Genomic DNA, 8,515 nt, shown 5'->3' with positions numbered 1-8,515 from the left:
TTTTCTTGTGTTTCTTGAACCTTTAATTAGCATCCGAGCTTCAGTTCTAGTATTGATTATCTTATATTAAACATTTATTCGTATCAATAAAAGAGCCAATTTTTTGAAACACGATATGGAATCTATCAACAATGAAAAGGATCACTAATATGATAAACCTCCAGTCTTTGATGGATATAAGTTTGATTATTGGAAGGATAGAATCAAAAGCTTATTGCTTGGTTATGATGTAGACTTGTAGGATATGATCATAGATGGCTATACACATCTCCTGGATACAAATGGTGCTAGGTTGGAAAGAAGCAAGATGAGTTACCAACAAAAGAAAGAAAAAATATCATCACAAATTAAGAACCATCATGCTGAATGTTATCTCATAAACTAAGTATGAAAAGATAACAAATTGAGACTCTATAAAGTCTATTTTTGATTCTCTTAGAATGAATCATGAAGGAAACAAACAAGTAAAATAAACCAAGGCTCTACCCTTGATTCAAAAGTATGAAGCCTTTAAAACATGTTCTCAAGGTTTCAAACACATGTAGATGGATTAAAGTTTCTAAACAAAGGTTACACTATTGTAGATAACATGAAGAAGATCATCAGAAGCTTACCAAAGAAGTGAAGGTCGAGGGTGGCTACTCTTAAGGTGTCCAAAAATATGAATAGTATGACTCTAGAAGAACTTTTAAGTTCTTTAAGAAGTTATGAGATAGAGCCGAAAGAGGATGAGGCTCAAAGAAAAGGAACATTTGTGGATCTTAAATCCAAAGGCGAGACAGAAAAGGCGAAGGCATTTCAAGCTGAAGAAAAAGAAGAATCTGAAGAAGATTTTGATGAAGAAGATAAGCTTTCTCTTCTTTCAAAAAGAGTCAATCAACTCTGGAGGAAGAGACAAAAGAGTCCCAAAGGAAACAGAATAACAAGTGGATGCTTTGAGTCAACATCTAGACAAAAGAAGTATGGTGATGACAAAGATGTTATCTGTTTTGAGTGTAAGGAGCCAGGTCACTACAAGAGTGAATTTCCCAAGCTAAAGAAGAAAATTCTAAGAAAAAGTTATTCAAAGATAAAAAGAAGAATCTGATGGCTACATGGGACGACTCTGAGTTTCCAAAAGATGATTTTTAAGAAGAGAAATCCAATGTGGCGCTGAAGGTAAGTACAAAAGCGTCTAACTCTGGATCAGGATCTAAAGTTGAATCAAAATCAGAATCATACTCTGATGAGGTATTCTCTAACTTAACTTGTTCTAAAGTAGAGTTATGTCTGACTGAAATTCTTAAAAACAGACTTTTTCCTTTGGACTTTTAATCAAGCAATATTAATAAGCAAGTAGCAATATGAAGAGCAAGGCACAAAATAAAGATAGCCACATCCAAGCAAGAAACTTCACAGTCTTCTTCTTAATCTTCCATGTATCAAATGACATACTCCTTGATTGGCTCAGAATAAGGCATTAGCCACAGGTTCAAAATAACATTTACATCAAGACCATGTAGCAGATGAATTCATGTGGACCCCAATGCTTGCATCAGATGGAAGCTCAAATCACAATAACTTGGATTCATAAATGTTGGCATTCGCCAAGTCCTTTTGCATAGGGAATATTGCCTAACTCTAAGTCCAAAGCTCAGATCAAATCCAACAGTCCACACAAACAATTTTTAGGGTTTTTTTGTTGTTTATTAGGCATTTTAAGGTCCTAAGACCACAAACACAAACAAGATACTCAAACAAATATATACAATCACAATATATGGCTCAAGTGAGCAAAGTGAACATGGCATAAACATAAACAAGTTAAATAATATGTAAAATGACAAATGGAATGGTAAATGACTTGAATTTAAATTGCATAAAGTAAATGACTTGAAATTAAAAGAAATAATAATAAAAGTAAGTCAAATGTTAGTTGATTAGAAGTTAGTGGTGTTTTGCTTTTCAATTGATTAAGTCATTCTTTGGAGAACACTCAACCCTCTATTCGCAAGCATGGATCCTTGAACCAATACATCTTCAAAAGGAATGAAAAAAGGTCAAGTTTCCACACAATACCATGAAAGGGGGGAGACTTACAATCTCACTTACTAGAATGTTATGCCTTTTGGGTCAAAATTTAGCGCTATGTTAAGCAATCGTAATTGGACTTATGTAGAAGTCACAACTATATAAGGCCAGGCAATAGGAATTTTGGTGTTAATGCATGTTAGAGATATGGTATACTGAACCATACTCGTAAAATATACCACACACAAAAAGAAAATGATCAAAGGATGAACCTAATCTCATCCATACTTATATTCGTTCATCTAACATGAAGTTATTGATGAACCAATTAACCTTAGCATATTGAGACTTCATTGGTCAATGAAAGGGATGGGATAAAATGGGATTGAAGATGAAGAGGGATATGAGATGAGACAAACACAAATTGGTCATGGGAGGAATTTTATCAAATTAAAATCATTCATTTATTTTGGGAGATGAAATGTACATTTCATCAATCCCCTAAATCCAACGATTTTAATCCAACAAAAGCCAACTCAACCCTGACCAAGACCCAAACACACAGTCAAACTTCACAAGTCAATAAAGATGGCTCAACATAATTTCTACATAATTAATCAATTAAAAATCAAATTAAAATGCATTTAAATTAAATTATGTTTGATCAAAAACCTAAAACCTCTTCAAAACACCAAATAAATGGCCACGAGATTTATCCTAGGTCAAACAAGGTCAAAGGACCTTAGACCAAAAATTCCATAATTTTTAAAAAGTCATAAGTATTTTTAAACAAATTAAAAGTATGCACAAAAACAATTAATTCATGAAAAATATCAAAATTAATCCAAAAAATCATTTTAATTCAGAAAATAAAAGAGGAAAATATTTTAAATTTTTTGGTAAAAGTCCCATATTTTTTGGATTAAAAATGAAATTGATATGAGTTAATTAAAAATAATGGATTAATTAAAATAATCATAAATTCAAAAAAAAGGGAGCCATCTGATCTCCCTCATTAATTGAGGTGGCAAATCAGATGGTTGGAAACGCGCGCTCCACATGTTCTTCAGTCAACTGTCCCACACACGTAGTAATCAGAAGCATTACACGAGATTAAAACATTCAAACTGGATCCTATGGCTGAGATGTGTGACAACACATCACCGGATCTAGGGCTCTGGACTTCTTCTTTGGTGTACCTCACCGGACTGGTCAACTTCCTAGGCCCATAACTTTCATGTTTCCATCTCATAAACATTGAGTTATGGGCTTGGGAAGTTGACCTCCAAACTAGGGATCAGATAAAATGACCTATAATCTTTCACCATAAAAAATGACTTTACAAGCTAAACTAGCTCTAGACCTAAACATGAAAGTTGTTTGGAATGTCATTTTGAATAAGTTTGATCTTGGAATAATTTTCATATGACAAATATTGTAGGATATAGAGTCTAGGGAACCCCAGTTTTGACTAGTTGACTTTCTCTGATCAACCACCACGAACCAACTTACTACCTTGATATTCTATTGACTTTTGGGACTCATGGAGGATAATATATGCATAAGATGGTGTAATGTGAAGTATCCCTTGAAATATTAGATCAATTGTTGAAGAAACTTATTGAAGAAACTTGTTGAAGAAGTCACACAAGATACCAAGATGAATTAGGGTTTCCAAGGCAAACCAACTCCAAACTCTTGATGATTTCTTGATCAAAATAACATGTGAAGATCATGAGGATTCATATATGATGCTTAGAGCCAACATGAACCATTTCTTGATTACACTCCTTGCATGAGGGTCTTAAACCCTAGATATGAGCTTGATGGAGCATATGTGAGCATACACACTACCTACAAAAGCAACAAACTATACAGTGACATATTTTTGGTATTTTGGTTAGTGACTAATGAAAAACAAAGTATGATACAATCAAATTATGTTTGGTGATCTCTCCCAATGCAAACCCAATGAAGGAAAGGTAAGGAGGATACCAAGGTGTGACCCCAATGCTAATACATATGATGAGATAGAATGAGGGATCTTAGGGTCAAAATTGGGGTCTTACAGCTGCCCCTATTTAAGGATATTCTAGCTGAGGAGATGAAGGTTAAAATCTTCGTATCGACTCAGTAGAATGGGCTTAAATAACAACAATAGAAGCAAATTTTGGTCCCTAAGAGACTTCATGATACATATGATATGAAATGTTAAAAATAATCTCCGTGGGTAAATGTTGCCACAAAGGAAAAGAATTTGGAGAGACTGCAAGTCCGCAGGAGCACAATGCTTTCCATAAGGAAAACTCACTGGGGAGACATAGACTCTGGGGGATAAAAAGGTTGTGCGTAGGCCAGGCTACGACTTTAAACTGCTGGGGGACACGAGGGATTCCATGAAAATAAATCAATGGAAGGACTCAGCCGGGGATAAAGGAGAAAATATGCAGGGGAAACAGGTAAAATCAGGACAAAATTGAAATACTCGATCCAAACAGGAAGTGGCGATTTCACTGAGGAAATACGCACTCAAACTCAACTAGGGAAGAAATGAACTTCAACACAGGAGTGATAAAAGTATATTATCCATTACCGGCTACTGGGTAAGGAGATAACATAATCTGACAGAGAGGACATTCGTTACTGGTTAGGGTAAACATATCAAGGATGACTCGCTGAGGGCAACATAAGGTGTATTAATTACCAGTTACTGGGTAAGAATAACCAGATGGGGAAAAGCCAAATAAGATTTACAACTATCGGTTACTGGGAAGAAAATCGCAAGGAAAGAGAATATTCGTCACTAGTTAAAGCGAACATATCAAGGATAGACTCAAAGGTGATGATATCTGTCATCAATCAAGATGAACATATCAAGGATAGACTACCAGGAAAAAGTAGGAATTACATCTATCAATTACTATATAGAATGCCAAAAAGAGAATATCCATCACCGGTTAGGATGAACATATCAAGGATAAACTCCGAGGGGAGAAAGAGGAATTACGTCTATCAGTTACTGGATAGAAAACCAGAAAGATAATATCTGTCACCGGTTAAGATGAACATATCAAGGATAGACTCCGTAGGGAGAAACAAGATTTACAACTACCGGTTACTGGATAGAAAACCGCAAAGAGAAGGAAACATGTCATCAGTTAGGATGAACATATCAAGGATTAACCCTCCGGGGAATGAAATAGGGATTACAACTACCTTTTACTGGGTAGAATAGAAAAACCAGAATATCCGTCATTGGTTAAGATGAACATATCAAGGATAGACTCAAAGGCGAGAATATCCGTCATCACTTAAGATGAACATATCAAGGATAGACTTCCTGGGAAACCTGAAAACGAATCTACTGGGGAAAATAAAAGGAAGTAGATTACTATTACCGGGTATTTGGGAAAAAGTAAAGTACTCCCAAATCGAGAAGAATATTACCATTTACTAGGTAATAGACTCTCGAGGGATCAATGTATCTATCTAGGCAAGATCTAGAAATAAAAGGTTGATCAAAGACTCAACCCGATGAGGATATAACTCAGGGTGAGTGGTTCCATCCAGATAATCAACTAGGGAGGAAGCTGAAATAATGATCATCCACGAGGAAACAACTCAGTGGGGAATGAGAAAGGTTAAATTCTTTCTGCTTAAGGGGGTTGACACTCTACAATTGAAAGAGGACAGACACACCAAATCTGTGGGGGGGGGGGGGTACCATTATAGAGGATCAGAAAAAGAATGAATCAGAAAATGCAATAATAATGCAATCATGAAATCTATGGTTGTATATGTATATGTATATACGATGATTATGCTGACAAAACAATCACAAGGATATAAATGTCAATGGTCTGAATCATCGTTACAACACTTAGACGATCTCAACATGATGAAGGCACCAACTAGAGAAAGAGATGTTAAGGATGAACATGAATCAAGTGTCTCGAAGGCTCGATCCTGGATGGGGAAAGAGGACAAATTTGATGAGGATCTCCACCATCAACTTTGCGGGGAATTTTAGGTCAACACCATATCAAATGGGAGACAAACTTGCACAGGACCAAAAATATTGCTCAAGAGTCAGTGCTAACAGGGATCAGGCCCAAACTCTGCTGACGACTCGAGCGGGGTAACAATCTGTGTTGAGTTTATGCAAACTTGCTGAGACAATGCGCCTAAAACTCAAAGATAGGGAGGCAAATACGAACTCGACTGGGGAAACCAAGAAAACTCGATCGGGGAAGTTGAGTTACCCCGAAAAATATGACTGAACCAACTGCTTGGGGAAGATCAATAATGCTTCACATTTTGGGACTTACTTGTTCTCAGACTGCTGTTGATGTTCCTTTAATAGAGTCGATTGCTCTTAAAAAGTAATTACTTTTATTATTTTAAGAAAAACATGATTTTGATTTTTAAATTCAATTTCAAAATGATCATCATAAAATTTAATTCAATTTAGCTGAATAAATAAGAGTAGTAACAATTGGATAAAAAACTCAACTTTATTTAATAGAATGGTAGTCTGTAAATGGCAAGACTCCATAGATCCTTACAAAAGTTAAAAATGGTAATTTACATGGAAGAGGGCTACATCGAATACAATGATCACTACTCCTTCTACCAACTTTGATATCTACTGTACTCTTGGCGCCGGTTGAAGATGAATCGGAACCAAATGATGTGCTCAAGAATGTCTTCGAGACTGAAGATCAACAGGATGCAATTACTTGCCATAATCCCTAATTTTTGCATAAATTACCCCAAGACGGGGTACTCAATTTATCGGGATAAATTTTTCTGTTTTATGTCTCTAACTTTTGCCTGGATCGTCCTTTCTGGTTTTCAATCCACCGAGCCACTCATTTTTGCCTAAGTCGCCCTTTCGGGTTTTTGACTTAGTGAGTTGTTCTTTTATTTTTAGGCGAAGTATTTCTTTACTGCATCGACATTCACAGGACGCGTGAACTCTTCACCATTCATAGTTATAAGAATCAAAGCACCACATGAAAAGGCTCTCTTAACAATATATGGGCCTTCATAATTAGGAGTCCATTTTCCCCTAGAATCCGGTTTAAAAGATTCCTTCTTTGAACATATGAGGTCTGACCTTCTTATCAAATGCTTTCTTCATTCTTTGCTGATATAACTGACCATGACACATGGTAGTTAACCTCTTCTCTTCAATCAAATTCAGTTGATCTTACCTGGTCTACCACCATTCAACCTCTGTCAACTTGGCTTCCATCAACATACACAGTGATGGGATCTCGACCTCTACCGGGAGCACAAATTCCATGACATAAACAAGTGAGAAAGGGGTTGCCCCAGTTGAAATGCGGATGGATGTACGGTACCTATGCAAAGCAAATGAGAGCATCTCATGCCAATCCTTGTAGGTCACAACCATCTTCTGAATGATCTTCTTGATGTTCTTGTTTGGAGCTTCAACAACCCCATTCATCTTGGGTCTGTAGGCAGAAGAATTCTGATGTGCAATCTTGAAGTCTTTGCAAAGAGCTTCTACCATATTATTATTCAAGTTTGATCCATTATCAGTAATGATCTTACTTGGCACACCATACTGGCATATAATCTGATTCTTGATAAACCTTACAACAACTTTCTTGGTTACATTTGCATACGATGCCGCTTCAACCAACTTTGTGAAGTAGTCAATAGCCACCAGAATGAAACGATGTCCGTTTGAAGCTTTGGGTTCAATCATGCCAATCATATCAATTCCCCACATGGAGAAAGGCCATGGGGAGGAAATGACATTCAATAGTGTCGGTGGAACATGAATCTTATCTACCTATATTTGACACTTATGGCACTTCTTCACAAACTTGCAACAGTCAGATTCTATTGTCAGCCATTAGTAACTTGCCCTCAACATCTTCTTATCCATAGCATGTCCATTGGAATGGGTACCAAAGGAACCTTCATGGAATTCAGTCATCAATAAGTCTGCTTCATGTCTATCCACGCATCTGAGCAGAACCATATCGAAGTTTCTCTTGTACAACACATCACCAGGTAGAAATTGCCAACTAACCTTCTCAAAGTCTTCTTATCTTTCAAAGATGCTCCAGGAGGGTAAACCTAACTTTGGATTTGATATCAAAATACCACGGTTTTTCATCTTTGATCTCTTCAACAGCAAATACATGAGCTGGCCTATCAAGACGCATCATAGTCAAATTGGGAACTTCATTCTAGAATTTCACCATAATCATTGAAGCTAACATTGCAAGAGCATCTGCCATTCGGTTCTCATCTAGAGGGATATGATGAAATTCAACCTTTATAAAGAAAGTTGAAATCCTCCTCGCATAATCTCTATATGGTATCAAACCGGGTTGATTCGTCTCCCATTCACCTTTGATTTGATTCACAACCAAAGTTGAATCTCCATAGACGTCTAAATACTTGGTTCTGAGATCAATGGCCTCTTCAAGCCCCATAATGCAAGCTTCATACTCAGCCATATTAT

This window comes from Lathyrus oleraceus, chromosome 3, assembly GCF_024323335.1.
Source record: "Lathyrus oleraceus cultivar Zhongwan6 chromosome 3, CAAS_Psat_ZW6_1.0, whole genome shotgun sequence".
NCBI classification, from domain to species: domain Eukaryota; kingdom Viridiplantae; phylum Streptophyta; class Magnoliopsida; order Fabales; family Fabaceae; genus Lathyrus; species Lathyrus oleraceus.
This window is presented reverse-complemented; position numbering follows the sequence as displayed.